This window comes from Gossypium arboreum, chromosome 6 (assembly GCF_025698485.1).
Source record: "Gossypium arboreum isolate Shixiya-1 chromosome 6, ASM2569848v2, whole genome shotgun sequence".
Lineage (NCBI taxonomy): Eukaryota > Viridiplantae > Streptophyta > Magnoliopsida > Malvales > Malvaceae > Gossypium > Gossypium arboreum.
The window spans coordinates 134906681-134930600 of NC_069075.1; positions in this window are offsets into that span (position 1 = coordinate 134906681).

The following is a 23920-nucleotide window of genomic DNA, read 5'->3' on the forward strand; positions in this document are numbered from 1 at the left end:
AAATAAAACAAAAAAACAAAAAAATACCCTTTTTTAAAAGTCCGACCACCGTGTACGTTGGCCGGCGGCGACGTAGGTGTGGCGGCAACGGTGGCCTTCTAGGCTGGATTCTGGACTTAGTTCAGAGAAAATGGCTCCCTCTCTCTCTCTCTCTTTTTCCCTCAACATGCAGAAATGACTTTTTTTTCAAAATTTTTCAACTTATATAGGGGTCTGGAACGGCGTCGTTTTAGGCCCTGCACTTAAGCACTGAAACGGCGTCGTTTCATCATGGATCGGGTCGACCCAACCCGCTCCAGCTAGGGTCCGCGCGTTTCTTTAAGGGAGGAGTTATTTGAGCGTTGAACCCCTCCGTTTTTTCGTGCTTCTACAATCAAAATTTTTTCATTTTTTAATTCGGCCCCAAAATTTATCGCACCTTTCAATTTAGTCCTTGGCTAAGCGCAGCGTTTTAACAGTTGGGAATATTGCGCTTTTGGTCCCTTTAGGTCACGCACGCATTGTAATTTGGCCCGATTTCCCTATTTTGTTTCCAATTTCACCCTAAGAATTCTGTTCTGACCTCAATTTCGTCCCTTTTTGTGTTTTTGTTCTTAAATAGCATTTGTAATATTAATTTCACTAGATTATTATTATATCATTGTTATTTATTATTATTATCATTGTTATATTATACCATACTTAATATTATTATTATATTTACTCTTATTATTTATAAATATTAGTATATATTATTATTATGTACGAATATATATATATACTCTTTAGATATGGTATTTTTACCGTCATTATATTTACTATTATATTTAATATATTATTATTCATTTTCCTTACTTTATTATTATGTCATACTTTCTTTTGTATTTTTACTATTATCGTTATTATTATTTTATTATTATCTATTATTTATTAATATTATTGGTACATAGATATGCATGTATGCGTTTTACGTAGTGTGTTAATATTTGTTTTATTATTATCATTTTTAGTATATGTATATATTATTTGTATTTTTATATATTATGTATATTATTATTTTTATCATACATATTATGTATATATTTTTTAATATCATGTTATTTATATATTTTATTACATATGTATGCATCTTTAATATATATATAGGTATATCTTTATGTGAAATTGGTATTTTATGTTTTTAATATTATTATTACATTTATTTTATTCCTACTATATTTATTATTAATATTAGTACACATATTTTATTATTCTTGTATCGTAGCTTATATATAGTATTATTTTCAGTATATTTATTATTCGCCTATTATTTTCACCATCATCACTTATTTTAATTTTATTTTAATGTGTTTTTCATATATGTCATGTACATATATTTTTCAATATTCATTTTATACATATATATGTATATATTATGTATATATTTTAACAATACAAGTTATATATATATATATATTTTACTATATTATGTATAGATTTTAAATACTATATATAGTATATTTACGATACTATTACTATTTATATATATATATTACGTACATACTCTTAATATCATTATTATACGGCGTATACATGTACATTCACTGTTTCCATTTCATGTTTAATTCTCGTATTACGTCCAATATCGTATACATCTTTATTGTTTGTAATATTATTGTCACACTTATATTTATTTCAATATACTTCTGGATTTGTCTTCTATTTATTTTTATTTATTAATTTACTTTGCATTATTTCGAAAATCTTATTTTTGTTTTTTAATAAGTAAGGCAATGTATCTATTTAACATTAAGCCGTAGATTTCATCGCTATGTTGGATGGAATTTTTCGGCCCGTATTAAAGACGGAACACTCTTCTGAAAAATCGAAAAAAACTAAAATTTCTCGTCTTTTCAATCGGATCACGACTAAATGTTACATTGAACTCGTCTTTTTAAAAATCAAGACAACACGTGTTTTATAAGATACCAATTTTGGGCGTCGCGAGGGTGCTAATACCTTCCTCGCGCGTAACCGACTCCCGAACCCTAATTTTTTCTCTGGATTTTGACGTAGTCCTAAACTCGGCCTTCTTTTTGTTTTAAAAATAAATTCATTAGGTGTCCGATCACACCTATAAAAGGATCGATGGTGACTCCCTTTTTTATTTATTTCAAACCAAACTTCAGTTTTCAAGTTTTCACTAAATCGCCACAATTAGCGACCAAGTTAAAAATTTTCTCGTCGCTACAGCCATCTTGTGCAATAGCCATTCCACCTGTAATATGTGAAATTTTGTCACATGAAATAACTAAAACCCAAGTATTAGAACTTGATGTCTCGTCTAACATCCGGGCTGTGGTATGTATCTCCTGTTGACTGGGCAAAGAGATAGTTTTCATGACAATTAAATTGTAATTTTTTGCCCTTTATGATATGTTAGATAGGAGTATTACTTTTTGTATATGTAGTATATGGGTTAATAATAAATAAATTCAATTGATAATATTTAGGACTCTCATTACTTATTTTAGCTAAAAAAAAATCGCTTATTGTAAAGAGATCTTATTTTTACAAGAGTTATGGTTCATCTTTTAATTTCAAGTTTAAATTTATATTAATCTTTTATTTTATATCTAATTATTATAATACATATATTATAAATAAACTTTATTCTCGTGTTATTACATTAATAATCAAACGAGTTAATACTATATTATTATAAATAGCACACAAAATGCTAAAAATCTTTCAAAAACTAGAGCTATGTTTGCCATACATCAACTTGTATTTCAATTTCGCAATGCTTAATGTGCTTCAAAGCCAATTTCACACCCTCAATTTCCACCTTTTCCGAGTCTAACATCTTCAATAATTCCGAACGAAGCAGCCCAACCTTCCATTTCACCATCAACACCAACACAACATTTTAATACACAATTTTACAGTGTGGTCCATGCAAGTTTCAATTTAATAGTGCTTAAAAAATAACTTCTGGCTCCAAAATTATTTTTAGAAAAAAAAGTTGTGCTAAACAAGTTATTTTTGTCTAAAATTTTTGGCTTTTGAGAAGTACTTTTGAAAAAGAGAAATTAAAATTTTTAGTTTTTCCTCTCTTAAAAGTACTTTTAGTATTTAATTACTTTTCACCCTTCCAATAACATAATATTTTTCTCCTTTTTTTCTTAGTGCTTAATTACAAATGTGTTAAAATCATTAATTAAAAATAAAAAATTAGAATACTAATTACAAATATTTAAAATATAGTTTATATATTCTAATTAAATTTTATAAATAATTAATATTTATTGCTTAAAATACTTAAACTTTATATTTCATATATTAAAATATTAACAATAAATTATAATAATTTTTTATATTCTTATTAAAATATAACAATATTAATTAATTTAAATATTATTTAAATGCATATTTGTTACTTAATAATAACATGTCTAAAAAAATATTTTATTTCTCAAAAACACTTTTTGACAGCAATAGTAAACCCTCAAATTTTAAGTCAAACTTTTCAAAAATACTTCGAAAAAATATTTTTCTACAATACTTTTCAAAAACATTACTAAATTAGCCCTCAATCTAGCAAGCATCAGCCTTCGAAGGGAACTCCTCAGCCCAAGGCTCAAACCACTCCCAATGTGTATGAATCAAAGTACTATAAAACGTAAGTATATTACTGAGGATCTAATGCTCTCCCAAGTCCATTTTAATATTTAATTTTTTTTTATTACCATACGTACCAGGGATGACTATGTTAGGTATGGATTGCCATTCCCTCATATTATGGTTCTTATCCTTTTATCAAACTTAAATTTTAGATTTAATCTGTATATTTTATTATATAATAATTCATTTTAGATGTGAAGAGTAGATTGTCTTTAGTTATATTATGGTTTTGACTCATTTATTTTATTTAAATTTAAGATTTAATTTTTATACTTTCTTTTTTTTTTTGTAAAATTTGGTCTCTTTGATATCATAATGACATAAGCTAATTTAAATAATTAACACTCTTAACTATTTTGATTAAAATACTTATGTACTTTTCTCTTAAAATCGTCCATTCAAACTCAGCAGAATAAATTTTTTGTTGGAATAATATTCTTTAAAAAATTGACGTCGCATTTTAGTTGAAATAGTTAATTCTATTAACTATTTAGACTAACTAATGACATTATCAAAGTAGAGAAATTAAATTATGTAAAATTGAAGTATAGAAGTTAAATTTACATATTAATAGAGCGAAAATTTAACTTATAAATATAAAAAAAACAAAAGGTAAAATTATAAATAATTTTAAATGCATGAAAATTTACTTAAAATTACATTTATAGTTTTATAACAATATTTTTAAAAATATTTATTCGTGTAATATGTATTTTTTAATCTTTGGTAATAAAGCTTTTACATTTAAATAAAGTAGTGTATTAGTGACAATAAGCTATAAATAATTAATTTAAGCAAATAGCTAGGCTTATGCCCTCCTAAAGCAACTCATGTCTATTAATAAAATATATATGCCTGAATAATACATATATATGTGTTCTTTTTAAGGCATGTCAATTAAAAATGTCAAAAATAATATAATTTATTATATGAAATTTTAAATTTTTAAGGTAGATATGGACTCTGAATATAAACTATAAAACGGACATGAAGAATATAAAAAGAAATAAAATTTTATCTTTATATTTTTAGATAAGTAAAATATTTAAGAAAATAATATGCAAGTACTTTAAAGTTATATATATTTGTGCATTTTGTATACATACATTTAAACTGTTTATTTTTCTTTTAATTTATTTTTATATACATATAAATAATATGAGTTTTTTAAACTTCTATTAAATTAAAATATTTTAAATGACCAAAAAGTGTTTGGGTGCAATGATAAAGTATATTATATTCTTAATGGGAGATTTAAGATTCAAACTTTAGAGACTGCCAAAATCATTTTTTTGAAAAACGAAGAAAAACGAGATTTGAATTCCTTTGCAAGTTTTCACCTTGGCCTCTCCCCTTTTAGGTAGAATATTCCCTGACTGGATTTGAATTCACTAGATTGGGCAAATCTTTGTCATCTATTTCGGTCAATATCAACACCATTCGAGAATAAGCCTTCTTTACTACATAAAGTCATTCCCAGTTTGGCATCCTTTTGTATAGGAAGAATCTTCTTCAATATCAAGTTCTCCTTGTGGAATTCTCTAGGATAAACCTCTTTATAGTAAGCTCGCATCAGTCATTGGACCATGACAGATGGCTTTCAACCTACTCTCTTCAAATTCAACTGATCATATCGGGATTGGATCCATTCTGCCTTATCCAACTTCGGCTCTGACAAGACTCAGAGATAAGGAATCTCTTCTTCAAAACCATTTTTATCCCACAGACTAATGAAATATGCTGCCCCGGCGAAGATCTTAGCCAACGTTCAATGAGTTTAGAAGGTAAATGGTGATTTTTTATGCCAATCTTTACAAGTCTAGGTCATCTTCCCCAGGATTCTTAGTTTTTTTTTTTTTGGCCTTTGCTGCACTGTAATATGGCGTCAAATCTTGAACAGACTGCAAACTTTTGACATTGTGCAATTGTGTTAGACATAATCCTTTCTGCCATTCTTTTTTGACACCCCCTTTTTTTGGGGAGGGATTTGATGACTGTCGACTTAGTAACATTGGCATTTGAAATGACCTTTACCCTTTTCGCGAAGTAATCGATGACCCCCAAGATGAATTAATATCGGTTAGAAGCTTTTGACGAGATCAGCCCCACATGCTCCACATATAGAAAATTTGTGAAGAAATTAAAGAGGCATAAAAGTCTTGTCTTCCTCTATTTGGCATTCATAGCTTGACTGATACAATCCCCTTCCATGGTAGATTAGTAGTACCCGATCCTCATGATTAGCCTGGCAGTCGAAAAAAACATTATCATGTACTTTTTGAACACCCCATAGCATCCTCACGTCTTAGTAGCCTAGGCATATCTTGATGTGATCATGCGAAAACATCTTTGAATTCTTGAGATGACGTCTCACTTTCATCTCTGTAGTGATATAGGCTAGGCTCACAATGTCCACTGACTTTTTGTAAGGTAGGATCCCTTTTTTTTAATCTTATTCTACCATCCTTAACAAATCAATAGATAGGCTACATCTCTGTCATCTTCAAAGTGTTGAGATTCCTTTAGGCCCATATTTTGCTCAAAAGGAGACTCGGAGTCAGTGACGTCGTTGCTCACATCATTGATATATGGGGACCTACTGAAGACAGATTCCAAAGAATAAATGATTCTAAGGATGATTATTTGTATGGTATGATCATGAATGAAGAATAAATGAATTTTTGAAAGAAAGTCCAAATAACAAAAGAATCTAAGAACAAATGTTTGTACAGTACGAAATGGAAAGAAAAGAATATTTACTCAAAATGTTAACAAACATGCATTTTATTGAAATAAGGATTTTGGATATAAGCTTATTTCACAAAAGGATTATTGTTGCTTCTAGGCTTAAAGCAACAAGTGTGTTTTGAATGTTACTCTAGATTAACTCTAAAAATACAAGGATCTCTTCCACAATCCCATTGTTCAAAACACTCCAAGTATGTAAGGGTAGAAGCTTGGGAAAGTCTATTCCTGGGTTCCCTATTCTGATACGTCGTTAATGTTCAGATTCCCCCATATCAAGTCTTGTACTAGAGTCCTGAGCTCGACGTACCCTTGGATCTCATGCCCCTATCCATCATGGAACTTATAATGTTTACCCTTTTAACAGAAAGGTTGGGCAAGGAATTTTCTGCACCAAAGGGATCGTCGAATTTCACTATACCCAAATTGACGAGTCTCTCGATCATCTTTTTAAAAGCAACGTAATTGTCGATCGAATGCCCTGTGATTCCCGCATGGTATTCACACTGGCCGCTTGTATCGTACCATTTAGGGTGTGGAGGTTGTATTGGTTCTAAATAAAAAGGGGATACAACATGTGCGTCAAACAAAATTTGGTACAACTCTCTATACGTGATTGGAACGGGCGCGAACTGGGGTTTTTTCGAGTTCAGTCTTGGATTGGGTTCTTGCCTTGGGGGGACCTGGTGGCTAATAATTGTCGTCCTTGTCTTGCTTACTATAACCAGCTTTGAATAGCCCTTGTTATACCCACTCGCATCATTCGCTTCCTTTTCCTTCTTCTCCAGGGCCTTTAAAGTCCACTCTCCCATTTCCTTTGTTTCTGCCAGAACGATCGGTTTGGCTCGATCATCTTCCGGGTTAAAACCTGAACCCATCGAGAAATTCAACAATGTCGAGGTATCAGCCTGATATTGGGGTCCGATAATGACGGGTGCCCCTTGCATGTCTGGTTGGGTCAGGACGCTTATTGGGGTAAAACTTGGGGAATAGATGATATCTTCATTGTCATCCTCACTATTGACTACTAGGCCACTCATTTTTTTAAATTCTCCGGCCAGTAACTGACTTAACTGGCCCATCATATTTCTTTGGAGTTCTAGCATTTGTTCTCGCATATCTTGTTAAATTTTGATCAATTGCTCTTGCATCTGTATTTGCTTTTGCTCTATTCTCTCCAACCTTTAGTCCATATCCTTTGTTAGTTCTGAAATAATTTTACCTAATTAGGGTCCTTTAGTGAAAGTCTAATACAAATGATGCAAATGCATGGAATGAATGCAAAAGAAAAGAAGGCATTGATTTTGAATTCAATTTCATTAGAACAACTTTTCTAGAAAACAAATTCCTTTACATAAAACGGACTACATATACGGCCTTTCTCTTATATTCCAAGCGAAGACACCTATCTTCCTCTTCATATCCGGATCTTATGGTCGAGTCTTGCGAATTCTCCAAAAGATGTCTATATTAACTCCTTTTTGCTTGATCCAGGCCGCGACTCGTTGATCACTTGTCCCCGCGATACTCGTCAGCTCCTTTAAGAAAGTCAAGACGTGACGACTTTCGAATAATCTTTGTCGGCTTGCATCCTCATGCAATTAAGCAAAGTCTTGTATTTCTTCACGGACTATCAGCCTTCTTTCATTGTGTTTACTTGGACCATATTTAGACAACCGTGTTATAATCCACTTTATCAAGAAATTCGTTTTCTTATGACAAACTGTTCTATTTAGCAATCAAATGTAAATCAACACCTCATTTCTATGATGATGTAATGCAATACAGTTATAAACAAAACAAAACAAAACATGTTAGTACAGGAGAAATAAATAACAAATAAAGCATCTATTCGGGTGTCCACTAGGGGTTCGGAGTGGCTCTAACTAGGGTAAGCTCTTAAGTCTCTCTATATGTGGCTCGGTTCTAGAGTAAGGGTACCTGAACCAGCAGATTCCTCGATCCTCACCCATTATAGGCTCATATGGATCAAGTTTGGTTCAGGGGAATACATTTCCCTATGACCATGTGGAGATGAAAATCTCACGAAATCATAGGTACGGATGTATCCCAGAAGCAATCGACTAGCCTATGCGGAGGTGAAAACCTCACGAAGGCATAGCTTCTCACTCCAACTTAAAAGGTGTGACCACAGCGGTCATGCAATGCAATGTGCGAGGATATATGCATAAGAAAAACTCGAAGCAATAAAGAAAATAGGAAAAATAATGAAAATCGTAAGAAAAACGGATGAAATGCAATGAAGGGATCATAAGTTTAAAACGAGTTTTCAATTTTCGACAAAGGACAAAAATTAATCAATTTATGGCTCGACTCTCAAGGTCCCCAGTGGAGTCGCCAAGCTGTCGAAACTATTTTTTTAAAAACGAAGAAAAACGGGGATCGACTTTGATAACGAAATATGGAGTCGCCACCAATCCTTTTTATTTAGGTGTGATTGGATCACCTAATAAAGCATTTTATTCCATTTAAACCAATTTTGGCCTACGTAAATTTGAGAAAATGGGTTCGGGAGTCGGTTACGTATGAGGAAGGATTAGCACCCTCACTACGCCCAAAATTGGTACCAAATTGATTAAGTATTGTCCTTATGTCTAAGTTTTAAAGCTATTTTTTGAAATATGGTTCCTTTTTGTAGCGACGTAAAAAAATTTTGCTTCGGTCGCTAATTGAGGCGATTTATTGAAAATTTGAAAACCGACTTTCAATTTTATAAAAAAGGGAGTCGCCACCGATCCTTTTTCCTAGGTGTGATCGGACACCTAATAAATCCTCTCTTTTTTTTAAAAAAAAAAATTTAAACGAAATGAAGGCTGAGTTTAGGTCTACGTCAAAAGATAGAGAAAAAATAGGGTTCGGGAGTCGATTACGCACGAGGAAGGTATTAGCACCCTCGCGACGCCCAAAATTAGTATCTCGTTAAACATGCGTTGTCTTGAATTTTAAAATTGCGAGTTCAATATAACATTTAATCGTGATCCGATTAAAATACGAGAAATTTCATTTTTTTTTATTTCTTTCGAGAAGGACATTCCGTTTTTAACACGAGTCGATTGATATTCACCCAACATAGCGATGAAATCGACGACTAAATTTTAAATCGGTACGTTGCCTTACTTGTTGAAATTAGTTTAAAAACATGAATGAAAATATTTCTAGATAAAAAAAATAAAAGTAAAAGAAAACTAATATTGATGTTGAAATATGATATGAACTAATATGCTAAATTCGGAACAGACAAATAATAATAAAAAGTTAAGAATATCTGAAGCAAATAATATATAAAACATTAACAATGTATATGCGATAATAACAATATAAAGCAATAATAATGCATACAGTATTAAACATGATAATAATAGTAATAATGCAAATATGAAATAGTAGTGAACATATATATATAAAACATATAATACTAGATTAAAAAATATATATACAATATATATTGAAGACAATAATAATATAAAAAACTAATAATAACGATATATGAATATATACATATATGTATTAAAATATATACGTAATAATAGGAATAAAAGGTATATACATAGTATTAAAAATATGTATATAATATAGCGTTAAAAATACATACATAATATAGTTATTAAAAAATATATACATAAGATAATATGTAAAAATGTAATATAGTATTAGAAATATATACATGACATATATAAAATACCATATTAAAAAGATATATATCGTAATATATAAAAATGTATACATTGTAGCGACGTGAAAATTTTTTAGCTTGGTCGCTAATTGTGGCGATTTATTGAAAACTTGAAACTAGAATCTCGGTTTTATAAAAGGGGGAGTCGCCACCGATCCTTTTTCCTAGGTGTGATCGGACACCTAATAAATTTATTTTAAAACAAAAGAAATTTGAGTTTGGGTCTACGTTAAAATCCAGAGAAAAAGTAGGGTTCGAGAAGTCGATTCTGCGAGGAAGGTATTAGCACCCTCGCGACGCCCAAAATTGGTATCTCATAAACATGTGTTGTCTTGATTTTCAAAAATACGAATTCAATGTAACATTTAGTCGTGATCCGATTGAAAATACGAGAAATTTTAGTTTTTCGGTTTTTTAGAAAGGTGTTCCGTCTTTAACACGAGCCGGCAAATTCCATCCAACATAGCGATGGAATCTATGACTTAATGTTAAATCGATACATTGCCTTACTTATTAAAATAAATAAGAAAACGTGGATAATTTTTGAAATAATGCGAAGCAAATTGATATGAATTAAACCTAAATAAAAGACAGATCTAGAAGTAAATAACGAATATGACAATAATATTAAAAAGCAATAGCAATGCACGCGATATATTAAACATCATAACAATATCAAACACGAAATAAAAACAATGAATATATATGCAATAATGCTATTAAGAACATGTACACGAAATATATATATAAATAGTAATGGCGTCGAAATATACTATACATAGCATTTAAAACCTATACAAAAATAGTGAAAATATATATATAACTTGTATTATTAAAATATATCATAATATATAAATTTATATGTATAAAATGAATATTGAAAAATTGCATGTACATGACATATATGAAAATATATATACATGATATAATATGAAAATATAATAGAATATTCTACATACATGCATGAGATATAAAATACAACATTAAAAACATATACACGTAGAAAATGCATATATAATATAGCACTTAAACATTTACATAATATATACACATATAATTACAATGTTAAAAACACATTAATATTAATAATAATAATATTGCATAAAGATATACTTATATATATATATATTAAAGATATATACATATATGATAAAATACATGAATAATACGATATTTAATATATACGTAATATGTATAATAAAAATAATAATATACATAATATATATAAAATACACATAATATATATACATATATAACACAACATATACTATAATAAATGATGATAACAATGATGATATAAAAAAATATATGCATATACAACGATACATTCACTATATTAACAATTAAAATAGCAATGGCATTAAAATACAAAAGAAGAACAATGTACATAACAAAATACTATATATATAAATCTATGTACATAAATAAAAATATACACTATTATAATAATAATAATAAATATAATAATAATATTGAAATACAAAAACAAATGTAATAAAGACATTGAAATAAAGTAATGAAAATAAGTCTATACCTAATATATATATATATATATACACATATATACTAAGACATATATTGACAATAATAATGGTAATAATAATAATATTGAAATATAAAAGCAAGCATAGCATAATATTAGAATAAAGTAGATAAAAATGCTAAATATAAATACATATATATACGCATATAATAAGAGTATATACTAATATAATAATAATAATAATAATAATAATAATAATAATAATGATAAAATTATAAAAATAATAAAATTAAATAAGAATAACGGAAAAATAAAAAGGACGAAATTGAGTTGAAAAACTAGTTATTAGGGCCGATTTGAAATAAAAATAAAAAGAAGAAGACGAAATTACAAAACGCGCCTAACCTGGAGGGGCTAAAAATGCAATAAACCCACAGGTCAAAAGCAGTTGTGACCTGGAGGACTAAATTGAAAAGCTGAAGTTCTGGGCGAATTGAAAATGAAAAAAACTTGATTGTAAAATCAGAAGCGAAGGGCTAAAACGCATAATTAGCCCTTCCGTTTTAAAACTGCGGATCCTATTCGAGGCGGGTCAGTCGACCAACCCGGAGCCAAAATGACGTCGTTTTATTTAAAATGGGGGGGGACCAAAACGATGCATTTTGGTCCCCTATAAAAGTTGAATTTTTTTGAAATTTTCATTTTGCAACTGAAGAAGGAAAAAAAAAACAGAGAGGGAGGGGGAGAGGGAGAGGGAGAGGGAGAGGGAGAGGGAGGGAGAAGGAACCCGACTGTGGGGGTCTGACCGATCGTCGATCCCGTCCGTCCGTCGTTAGCGTCGCCACCGCGTACAGTGGCATGAGTTTCGAAAATGGGTAATTTTTCTTCCTTTTTCTTGTTATTTTTATTTAATATATATATTTGTATGGATTATGTACGAAATATAGATGATATGTGCACACAGATTCGAAAAATGAAAAGAACAAAATAAGTAGACCTTGATCCTTCTTTTGACATCTTGCTGCGACTTTGATATATGTGTAGAAACCTTCTGATATTATTTGCTTTTTTACTGCTATGGTATTCTTTTGAAATATTGATATACCTCTGTTTTTTTTAAAATCAAAAAGTCCTTTATTTTGGAAATTTCATTCGGGTTTTATAACCCTTTACATCCATTATTATATCATTTCTGTCTCTTCCTTGCAGGTGAACGGCGGTGGAGGTGACCTTGGGGCAGGTGGCAGAGGCAAGTGGCCGGTGCTGGTGTCAGAGAGCAGGTGGGAAAGTGGGGGTAGGTTCGGCTAAGGGTAATTAGGGTTTCTGTTTTCTGATTTGGGTATTGGGCTGTTTTGGGCTTAGGGTTAGGTATTGGGTTTTGTTTTGTATTGGGTTAATGGGTAAGGGTTGGTTTAGGGGTATGGGTTTAATTTGTAAATGAAACTAGCTTGGGTATGGGTTTGAAATGTGATTGGGTTTATGTAATGCATTTGGGTTATGGGTTTTGGGATCTGATTGTATTGTGTGTTGGGCTTACCGGGTTTGGTTCGAAAATGTAAGTAGGCCAAATTGGCCTATAACAGCTGCCCCTCTTTGCTCATTGTCATGTAACGGGAATGGAGCAAAGACATAATGAAAGGCCAATTTTGCCCCGTCTTGCCGAGTCCTGACTTCATTGGTGCTCTTCTTGTTTAGAGAGTCTCCTTCTAGTCCACTGTATCTGTAATATCCCGAATTAGGGCCTAATTGGAATAGTGGTTTCGTGACCAAAAAATCGAGATATAAATAATTATTTTATAATTATTTTGATATTTATGATATGATTGCATGATTGTGTGAAAATTTCGTGATGAAATCCTATGCCTAAAGTGCTTAAATTGAAATTAGGGACTAAATCGAATAATTTGCAACACTTGTATTCTAGGAGTTTTTAGTATGAAATTGCTTTGGAATATTAATGAGGAGGTCTTAAATAGCAATTTGACCAATTTCTAAGTCTATGGACAAAAATTGGACATGGATGGAATTTTTTTGAAAGTTTAGTAGGAAGGGCATTTTGGTCATTTAGTTATTAAAATGAATTAAAAACAAAATTAAAAGCCAATTTTTGTCCATCTTCTTCATTAGGCCGAAATTTCAAGGGTTCTCTATAGCTAGGGTTTGTTTCAAGCTTCCATGCTCCATAATAAGTGATTCCAAGCCCCGTTTTTAATGTTCTTTACGTTTTTGGAATCCCGGTAGCTCGATTAAGCTTATGCTAGCAATAATTCAACCTAGGGTTCATATTTCGAAAAATACCCATAGGTGAAATTTGTGTATTTTGGTGTTTTATGGTAGAATATGAGGTTTTAAATTATGTTAGACAACTTGTACTACTCGATTTTAAGCGAAAACGAGTAAAAGGGCTTAATCGGTAAAAATACCTAATAGTCATAAGTACATGTTAGAGTGTGAATTTGATGTTTCCATAGAAGGGAAAAATGATCAGCATGTCATAAAACATAAGAATAAGGGATGAAGTTTAATTCCAGAGCCTAGAGGCAAAAGTGTAATTATGCAAAGTTTAGGGGCAAAATGTAATTTTGCCAAAGTTAAATATAAATGCTATTTTGATGAATGTATGTATTAAATAAGATTAATTTCGCATTATAGATCAAGAGAAGCGAGATTCAAGTCGCGATCGAGGGAAAAACAAAATTCTGAAGAATAGGCTCGATTCTAATAATTTTATCTACCGAGGTAAGTTCATGTGTAAATGTAGTAACATAATTGTCATTTTGAGAACATAATTTTCATTTTGAGCAATTTAATGTTGTTTATATGATATGATGCTTATTATTATCATGAAATATTATGCTTTGTGGTTATTGTTGAATAATATGTAATTATGTGAATTACTTGATGAGTATGAACTATCACCGAAGTATCGATTTTGATATTCCGTGGAAGACGACAAAGATGTGTGATTGAGGAAAACGCTCGTTTGAACCTTGGGAATAGATTAGAATACAAGTGACATGTCACTAGGATATTTGAGTTCCGAACTCGTTGAGTTGAGTCCGAGTTCGTGAGATGTAACTAGGCATCCGAGCTCGTTGAGTTGAGTCTGAGTTCACTTATGGGCGGGTTACATGGTAGCTTGGCTACATAAGTTTCGCAGGCTATTGAGTTTGTCTAGCTGCGGGTATGACACTTACGTTCATGAAATCCGTGTATTGAATTATATTAGATGTGTTCAACAAGTGAATTTTAAGTGAATAAGAAGAAGGCCTAAAACGAAGGCGACATGTTGGTAAGTGTGGTAAATGAGAAAATTTGATGGTATGTGCTTAAACCCTCGGGTTGAAAACTTTGTATGATGAAATCGTAGAAAGATATTAAATACAAATGAAACATGAATGTCTTGGTGTTATTTATGCAAATGATGTTTTATGTGGGATTGTGTGATTATGTTACTTGCTATTTGCATGTGAACTTACTAAGCATTTGTGCTTACTCCCTCCTTTTCTTTCATTGTAGTTTTGACAAGCCGGCTTGAGAATCGGGATACGTCGAAGACTCGTCCACACTATCCGAAGGCCTAAATTGGTAAAATGGCTTGTGTGTTTTGAATGTGGGATGTATGGCAAAATACTCACTTTGTCTAAATGATCTTATGATATGGCTATGGTTTGGCAAGAAAAGGGTTTGTAAATGATTAGCCATTGGAATGACCAATCTAAGTCATATTTGATGTTATGTATGTTTAAAATGCTATTTAGTCCATGAAAATCCTTAGTAAAGTGAAATTTGCCATAAAAGCAGAATCGACGATGGAGTGATGTAAATTTTAAAAATCACTAAAAATAGTAGAAATGGAATTAAATGATGAGTAAGTTAAGAAATTGAAGCTTAATTAGTCTATTTTCATATGGATTGAAAAAACAAGTATATAAATTATATTTTATGAGATATTTGAATTTTTGTGAAAGCAGGGCGAGTGATTTCTAGATCCCTGTTCGACTTTAAAATTCATCATAAATTTTACAAAAATAATTACAAGTCATGCTTTATATTTACAGATTCCTTATTGAGTCTAGTTTTAAGAGAAACAAACTTCATAGTCATTGAAATTCATGCAGAGAGATATCTGATTAAGTAATATACAAAGGTCGAGCGGTCAAACCACGAAATAGGGAGACTTTAACTAATAAACTGTACTAATTGGCTTGACCGAAAATTCTAGAAAAATTAGTAAATATATATATGAGTCTAGTTTAGGAAAATTTACAGAATTGGATTTGAGTTTTAGAAATCAAGATATGAATTTTAAGCATCGTGTGTGATTGCTAGCTTATTTGGAAATTTTAAAATAAATTGTTTGAAATTGTTTAAGTAATGAATTGAGTCTGTTAACACCTCGTGTTCGACTCAAACAATGGTCTCGGGTGTGGGCGTTACATTTGGTGGTATCAGAATAGGTTTAGTCAGTTCTCGGACTAATGTGTTGTATGTACGGTTTTGCTATACATGCCATATATATATATTGTGATAGTGTGACGACTTGACCTTTTAAATGATTTTTTATAGTAAATGGATCTGATCCGATTATGGTGATGATGTAGAGAGTAATGCACCAGCTCTCATTTGAAGGCGGTGTAACTGAAAATCAATTCCTCTTGTTGGTCAAGAAGGAGGAGAAGGGCTCGGAAGCCTTTCTCCAAATGACGAATGCACGGTATCTTGAGTTCGTTAAAGACGAACCCGAATGCACAACCTCCCCACCTCCCTCGATTCCTCAACTGTACCCTCGATGCCTCAAGGTGTAGATCGATGAAATTTCACAGAACTCCGGTTTGATGAATCCGTAAACAAGGGCCAAAGAATTGAGGCAAATATTGATGATGATCCGAGAAAGTAGAGTTTTGGCTCGAGAATTCTATTCAGTATTTGATGAATTGTCTTGTACACGAGGAATGCTTGAAATGTGCTATATCATTGTTGAGGATTCACTTATCATTGGTGGAAGACATTGACTTGAGAGTACCGAAAGAAAAAGTAACTTGGGAGTTCTTTCAAGAAGAATTTGGAAGAAATATATCGATGAAAGATTTATTGATCGAAGCGTAAAGAGTTTCTTGAATTAAAGCGGGGAACATGAGCGGTTATTGAATCTGAAAGGAGTTTGTCGGGTTGAGTAAGTATGCTAGTGAATATATTCCTACAGAAGCTAAAATGTGCAGACGATTTGAAAACGGACTCAATGAAGACATCAAAGTATTTGTTGGGATTCTTGAATTAAAAGAAATGGTAGTACTGGTTGATTGAGCTTGCAAGGCTGAAGAACTACTTAAAGAGAAGAAAAAGGTAGAGGCTGAGACTAGAAATTGGAAGAAAAGACCGACGAGCAGTTCATTCTCACAGCAATTCAAAAAATCTAGAAATATGAATCCTCGTTCACAGGTTTCGGCTGGTCAATCATATGGAAATTTTAAGAAGCAAAATGTGGGTCCTAAATCTCATACTACTTCTGCGGCTAGTGTGGAAATCGAGATTTGTTAAGCTTCGAGTGCCGGTGATGTGGCAAAAATCATTTTGGCCCATGTAGAAGCGAATGAATGTTTTCGTGTGGTTCTCGGATCATTTTATTAGAGACCGCCTAGAGAGAGCTGAGAAAGAAAAATTTCAGAATGTAAAAGCTAGTGGTGTAGACTCGAGGGGAAGATATTCGAGAAAAGCTGGAAATGAAGTAAGCAGCAAAAATGTAGCCAGAGATTTAGCAGCTAAATCTGAAGCAAGGGCTCCAGCTAGAACTTATGCTATAAAGGCACGTGAAGATGCTTCATCACCCGATGTGATTACTGGTATATTTTCTCTTTATGATGTTAATATTATTGCTTTGATTGATCCGATTCTACTCATTCATATGTATGCATGATGGCGGTGTCTAATATGAATATACCTGTTGAGAACACAAAATTTATGATTAGAGTGTCAAATCCGTTAGGCAAATGTGTGATAGTTGATAAAGTATGCAAGAAATGCCCTTTAATGATTTGGGGTCATTACTTTCCGGTCGACTTGATGTTGTTGCCGTTTGATGAATTTGATGTTATTTTGGGTATGGATTGGCTGACATTGCATGATGCTATAATAAATTGCAAAGAAAAGGTTATAGAATTAAAGTGTAAAAGTGGTGAAATTCTGCGGGTTGAACCAGACAAATCAGAAGCATTATCTAGTATGATTTCTTCGATGTCGGCTCAGAGATATTTGAGAAAGGGTTATGAAGCTTATTTGACGTATGTAATTAATACAAAAGAAGTTGAAAAGAAAGTTGAATCAGTGCCGGTTGTGTGTGAATTTGCGGACATATTTCCAGAAGAATTGTCGGGTTTGTCTCCAGTCAGGGAAGTAGAATTTGGTATTGATTTGATCTGAGGAACAGCTCCGATCTTAATTGCTCCATATAGAATGGCACCAGTGAGTTGAAAGAATTAAAGTCGCAGTTGCAAGAGTTGACTGATAAAGGTTTTGTGAGACCGAGTTTTTCACTTTGGGGTGCTCCCGTGTTATTTGTGAAAAAGAAGGATGGTTCTATGAGATTGTGTGTTGACTATCGACAGTTAAACAAGGTGACAATCAAAAACAAGTATCCGTTGCCAAGGATTGATGATTTGTTTGATCAGCTAAAAGGAGCGACATGGTTTTCAAAGATTGACTTGAGATCTGGGTATTACCAACTGCGAGTAAAAGAGTCGGATGTGCCTAAAACTGCTTTTAGAACAAGGTACGGTCATTATGAATTTTTAGTTATGCCATTCGGGTTGACAAATGCTCTTGCTGTGTTTATGGATTTAATGAATCGCATATTTCGGCCATACTTGGACAAATTTGTTGTGGTGTTTATAGATGATATTTTAATTTATTCAAAAGATGAGACGAGCATTACGAGCATTTGAGGATAGTTTTGCAAACTTTGAAAGATAAGCATTTGTATGCTAAGTTTACTAAAAGTGAATTTTGGCTCAGGAAGTTAGATTTTTGGTCATATTGTTTTGGTGATGGTATACGGGTTGATCCTAGTAAGATTTCAGCAATTGTTGATTGAAACCACCAAAAATGTAACCGAGGTCGAAGTTTCTTGGGGCTAGCTGGGTATTATCGGCGGTTTGTAAATGGATTTTCTATAATTCTTTGCTCCTATGACTAGACTACTCAGAAAGAATGTTAAATTTGAATGGACGGAAGAATGTCAATGAGTTTTAAAGAATTGAAAAAGTTATTAACTGAAGCACCAGTGTTGGTATAACCCGAATCAGGTAAAGAATTTGTGGTGTATAGTGATGCTTCTCGAAATGGCTTAGGATGTGTACTTATGCAAGAAGGAAAAGTGGTGGCTTATGCTTCGAGGCAGTTAAAATCTCACAAAAGAAATTATCTGACTCATGATTTGGAATTGGCAGCTATAGTGTTTGCTTTGAAGATTTGGCGACATTATTTGGATGGTGAAAAGTGCCGAGTATATACCGACCACAAAAATCTTAAGTACTTGATGTCACAAAAAGACTTGAATTTGAGATAGAGAAGATGGTTGGAGTTATTGAAAGATTACGAGCTTGTTATTGATTACCATCCGGGAAAAGCGAATGTGGTTACCGATGCTTTAAGCAGAAAATTGATATTTGCTTTGAGAACTATGAACACTCGGTTAAAGATATCAAATGATGGTTCGATTCTAGCAGAGTTAAGAGTAAGACCGATGTTTTTACAAGAGATTTCTGAAGCTTAGAAAAATGATCAAGATTTGCAAGCCAAGAGAAAGTAGTGTGAAGCTAATACGGGATCAAATTTTAGAATTGGATCTGATGGTTGCTTGATGTTTAAAAATTGGATTTGTGTACCGAAAAATGATGAGTTGATTCAAAAGATTTTGCATGAAACACATAATGGTTGTTTGGCGGTTCATCCAAGGCGATCTGAAAATGTATAATGACTTGAAGAAAATGTCTTGGTGGAGTGGAATGAAAAGAGATACTTAGAGTTTGTATCAAAGTGCTTAGTTTGTCAACAAGTGAAAGCTGAACACCAAGTACCTTCGGGATTACTCCAGCCTATCATGGTTCCTGAATGGAAATGGGATCGAATTACTATGGATTTTATATCAGGGTTGCCGTTAACTCCGGAGAAGAAAAATGCCATCTGGGTAATGGTTGACAAACTGACTAAATTGGCTCATTTTATTCCGGTACATACGGATTATTCTCTTAATAAGTTGGCTGAATTGTATATCCGTGAGATTGTTAGACTTCATGGAATACCTTTGTCAATCATTTCGAATAGAGATCCAAGATTTACTTCACGGTTTTGGCAAAAGTTGCAAGAGGCATTAGGTACGAAGTTAAATTTCAAAGACTTGCCTTTCATCCACAAACCGATGGACAATCGAGAGGCGATAATTGATTCTTGAAGACATGCTTAGATGTTGCATATTGGAATTTCAAGGTAGTTGGGAAAGGTACTTACCGTTGGTAGAATTTGCTTATAATAATAGTTATCAGACGAGTTTGAAGATGGCACCTTATGAAGCATTGTATGGTCGTAAATGTCGGACGCCATTGTATTGGACTGAACTCAAGGAAAATTAGATTTATGGAGTTGATCTAATAAAAGAAACCGAAGAAAAGGTGAAATTGATTCGAGATTGTTTGAAAGCTGCTTCAGATAGACAGAAATCTTATGCGGATTTGAAACGAAAGGAAATCAAGTTTCAAGTTGGTGATAAGGTGTTTTTGAAAGTGTCTCCATGGAAGAAAGTCCTTAGATTTGGACGGAAGGGCAAGTTAAGTCCGCGTTTTATTGGACCGTATGAAGTAATTGAAAGAATTGGACCAGTAGCTTATCGGTTATCATTGCCATCTGAATTACAGAGGATGCATGATATTTTCCACGTATCTATGCTACGTCAGTATCATTCGGATCCTTCATGTATAATTTCACTGATAGAAGTTGAGCTACGACTGGATATGACTTACGAAGAAGAACCGATTAAGATTTTAGCTCGAGAAGTCAAACAACTAAGAAATAAAAGTGTAGCTCTCGTGAAAGTATTGTGGCAAAAGCACGGGGTAGAAGAGACTACATGGGAACCTGAGGAAACTATGAGAAACCAATACCCACACCTGTTTACCGGTAAGATTTTCGAGGATGAAAATCCTTAAAGGGGGGAGAGTTGTAATATCCCGAATTAGGGCCTAATCGGAATAGTGGTTTCGTGACCAAAAATTTGAGATAGAAATAATTATTTTATAATTATTTTGATGTTTATGATATGATTGCATGATTGTGTGAAAATTTCGTGATGAAATCCTATGCCTAAAGTGCTTAAATTGAAATTAGGGACTAAATCGAATAATTTGCAAAATTTGCATTCTAGGAGTTTTTAGTATGAAATTGCTTTGGAATATTAATGAGGAGGTCTTAAATAGCAATTTGACCAATTTCTAAGTCTATGGACAAAAATTGGACATGAATGGAATTTTTTTGAAAGTTTAGTAGGAAGGGCATTTTGGTCATTTAGTTATTAAAATGAATTAAAAACAAAATTAAAAGCCAATTTTTGTCCATCTTCTTCATTAGGCCGAAATTTCAAGGGTTCTCCATAGCTAGAGTTTGTTTCAAGCTTCCATGCTCCATAGTAAGTGATTCCAAGCCTCGTTTTTAATGTTCTTTACGTTTTTGGAATCCCGGTAGCTCGATTAAGCTTATTCTAGCAATAATTCAACCTAGGGTTCATATTTCGAAAAATACCCATAGGTGAAATTTGTGTATTTTGGTGTTTTATGATAGAATATGAGGTTTTAAATTATGTTAGACAACTTGTACTACTCGGTTTTAAGCGAAAACGAGTAAAAGGGCTTAATCGGTAAAAATACCTAATAGTCATAAGTACATGTTAGACTGTGAATTTGATGTTTCCATAGAAGGGAAAAATGATCAGCATGTCATAAAACATAAGAATAAGGGATGAAGTTTAATTCCCGAGCCTAGAGGCAAAAGTGTAATTATGCAAAAGTTTAGGGGCAAAAATGTAATTTTTCCAAAGTTCGTATTAAATGTTGTTTTGATGAATGTATGTATTAAATAAGATTAATTTCGCATTATAGATCAAGAGAAACGAGATTCAAGTCGCGATCGAGGGAAAAACAAAATTTACGAAGAATAGGTTCGATTGCTAATAATTTTATACCGAGGTAAGTTCATGTGTAAATGTAGTAACATAATTGTCATTTTGAGAACATAATTTTCATTTTGAGCAATTTAATGTTGTTTATATGATATGATGCTTATTATTATCATGAAATATTATGCTTTGTGGTTATTGTTGAATAATATGTAATTATGTGAATTACTTGATGAGTATGAACTATCACCGAAGTATTGATTTTGATATTCCGTGGAAGACGACAAAGATGTGTGATTGAGGAAAACGCCCGTTTGAACCTTGGGAATAGATTAGAATACAAGTGACATGTCACTAGGATATTTGAGTTCCGAACTCGTTGAGTTGAGTCTGAGTTCGTGAGATGTAACTAGGCATCCAAGCTCGTTGAGTTGAGTCCGAGTTCACTTATGGGCGGTTCTGTGGTATCTTGGCTACATAAGTTCCATGAGCTATTGAGTTTGTCTAGTCTGGGTATGACACTTACGTTCATGAAATCCGTGTATTCAATTATATTAGATGTGTTCAACGGGTGAATCTTAAGTGAATAAGAAGAAGGCCTAAAACGAAGCTGACATGTTGGTAAGTGTGGTAAATGAGAAAATTTGACAGGTATGTGCTTAAACCCTCAGGTTGAAAACTTTGTATGATGAAATCGTAGAAAGATATTAAATACAAATGAAACATGAATGTCTTGGTGTTATTTATGCAAATGATGTTTTATGTGGGATTGTGTGATTATGTTACTTGCTATTTGCATGTGAACTTACTAAGCATTTGTGCTTACTCCCTCCTTTTCTTTCATTGTAGTTTTGACAAGCCGGCTTGAGAATCGGGATACGTCGAAGACTCGTCCACACTATCCGAAGGCCTAAATTGGTAAAATGGCTTGTGTGTTTTGAATGTGGCATGTATGGCAAAATACTCACTTTGTGTAAATGATCTTATGATATGGCTATGGTTTGGCAAGAAAAGGGTTTGTAAATGATTAGCCATTGGAATGGCCAATCTAAGTCATATTTGATGTTATGTATGTTTAAAATGCTATTTAGTCCATGAAAATCCTTAGTAAAGTGAAATTGGCCATAAAACAGAATCTGCCAGCAGCAGTGATGTAAATTTCAAAAATCACTAAAAATAGTAGAAATAGAATTAAATGATAAGTAAGTTAAGAAATTGAAGCTTAATTAGTCTATTTTCATATGGATTGAACAAAACAGGTATATAAATCATATTTTATGAGATATTTGAATTTTTGTGAAACAGGGCCAGAGTGATTTCTAGATCCCCTATTATGAATTTAAAAATTCATCATAAATTGTAAAAAAATAATTACAAGTCATTCTTTATATTTATAGATTCCTTATTTAGTCTAGTTTTAATAGAAACAAACTTCATAGTCATTGAAATTCTGTAGAGAGAGATATCTGATTTGTAATATATAGAGGTCAGAGCAGTCAAACCCTAAAACAGGGGAGACTTTAACTAATAAACTGTACTAATTGGCTTGACCAAAAATTTTAGAAAAAAATTAGTAAATATATATATAAGTCTAGTTTCATGGAAAATTTACAGAATTGAATTTCAAGTTTTGGAAATCGAGATATGAATTTTTAAGCGACTGTGACGCAGATTGCTAGCTTGATTGGAAATTTTAAAAATAAATTGTTTAAGCTGTTTAAGTAATGAATTAAGTCTGTTAACACCTCGTGTTCGACTCCGGCAACGGTCTCGGGTGCGGGGCGTTACAGTATCTTGTAGCTTTGGTTCAATCCACTGTATCTTCTGACATATGCCTTGTAGCTTCAATCTTCTCTAATGTAACTTCAAGGATATGAGATTTGTGGCTTCGATCCACTTCATTGTAGCTTCAGAAAGATAAGATCTACAATTTCAATCTGCTCTTCTATCGCTTCAGTGAAATAAGGTTTGTGGTCTCTTCTTCTGCGACTTCAGAAAGACAAGATTTGATATCCTTGATCAGCTCCACTGCAACTTCAAGAAAACGAGGTTTGCAACTTTGACCTGCTCCACTGCAACTTCAGGGAGGCCAAAACTTGTAACTTTGACCTGGTCCACTGCAACTTCAGAGAGGCAAAATCTAGTGTCTTTCATCTGCTCCAATCTTTATTCTTTACTCAGCATGTGATCTTGA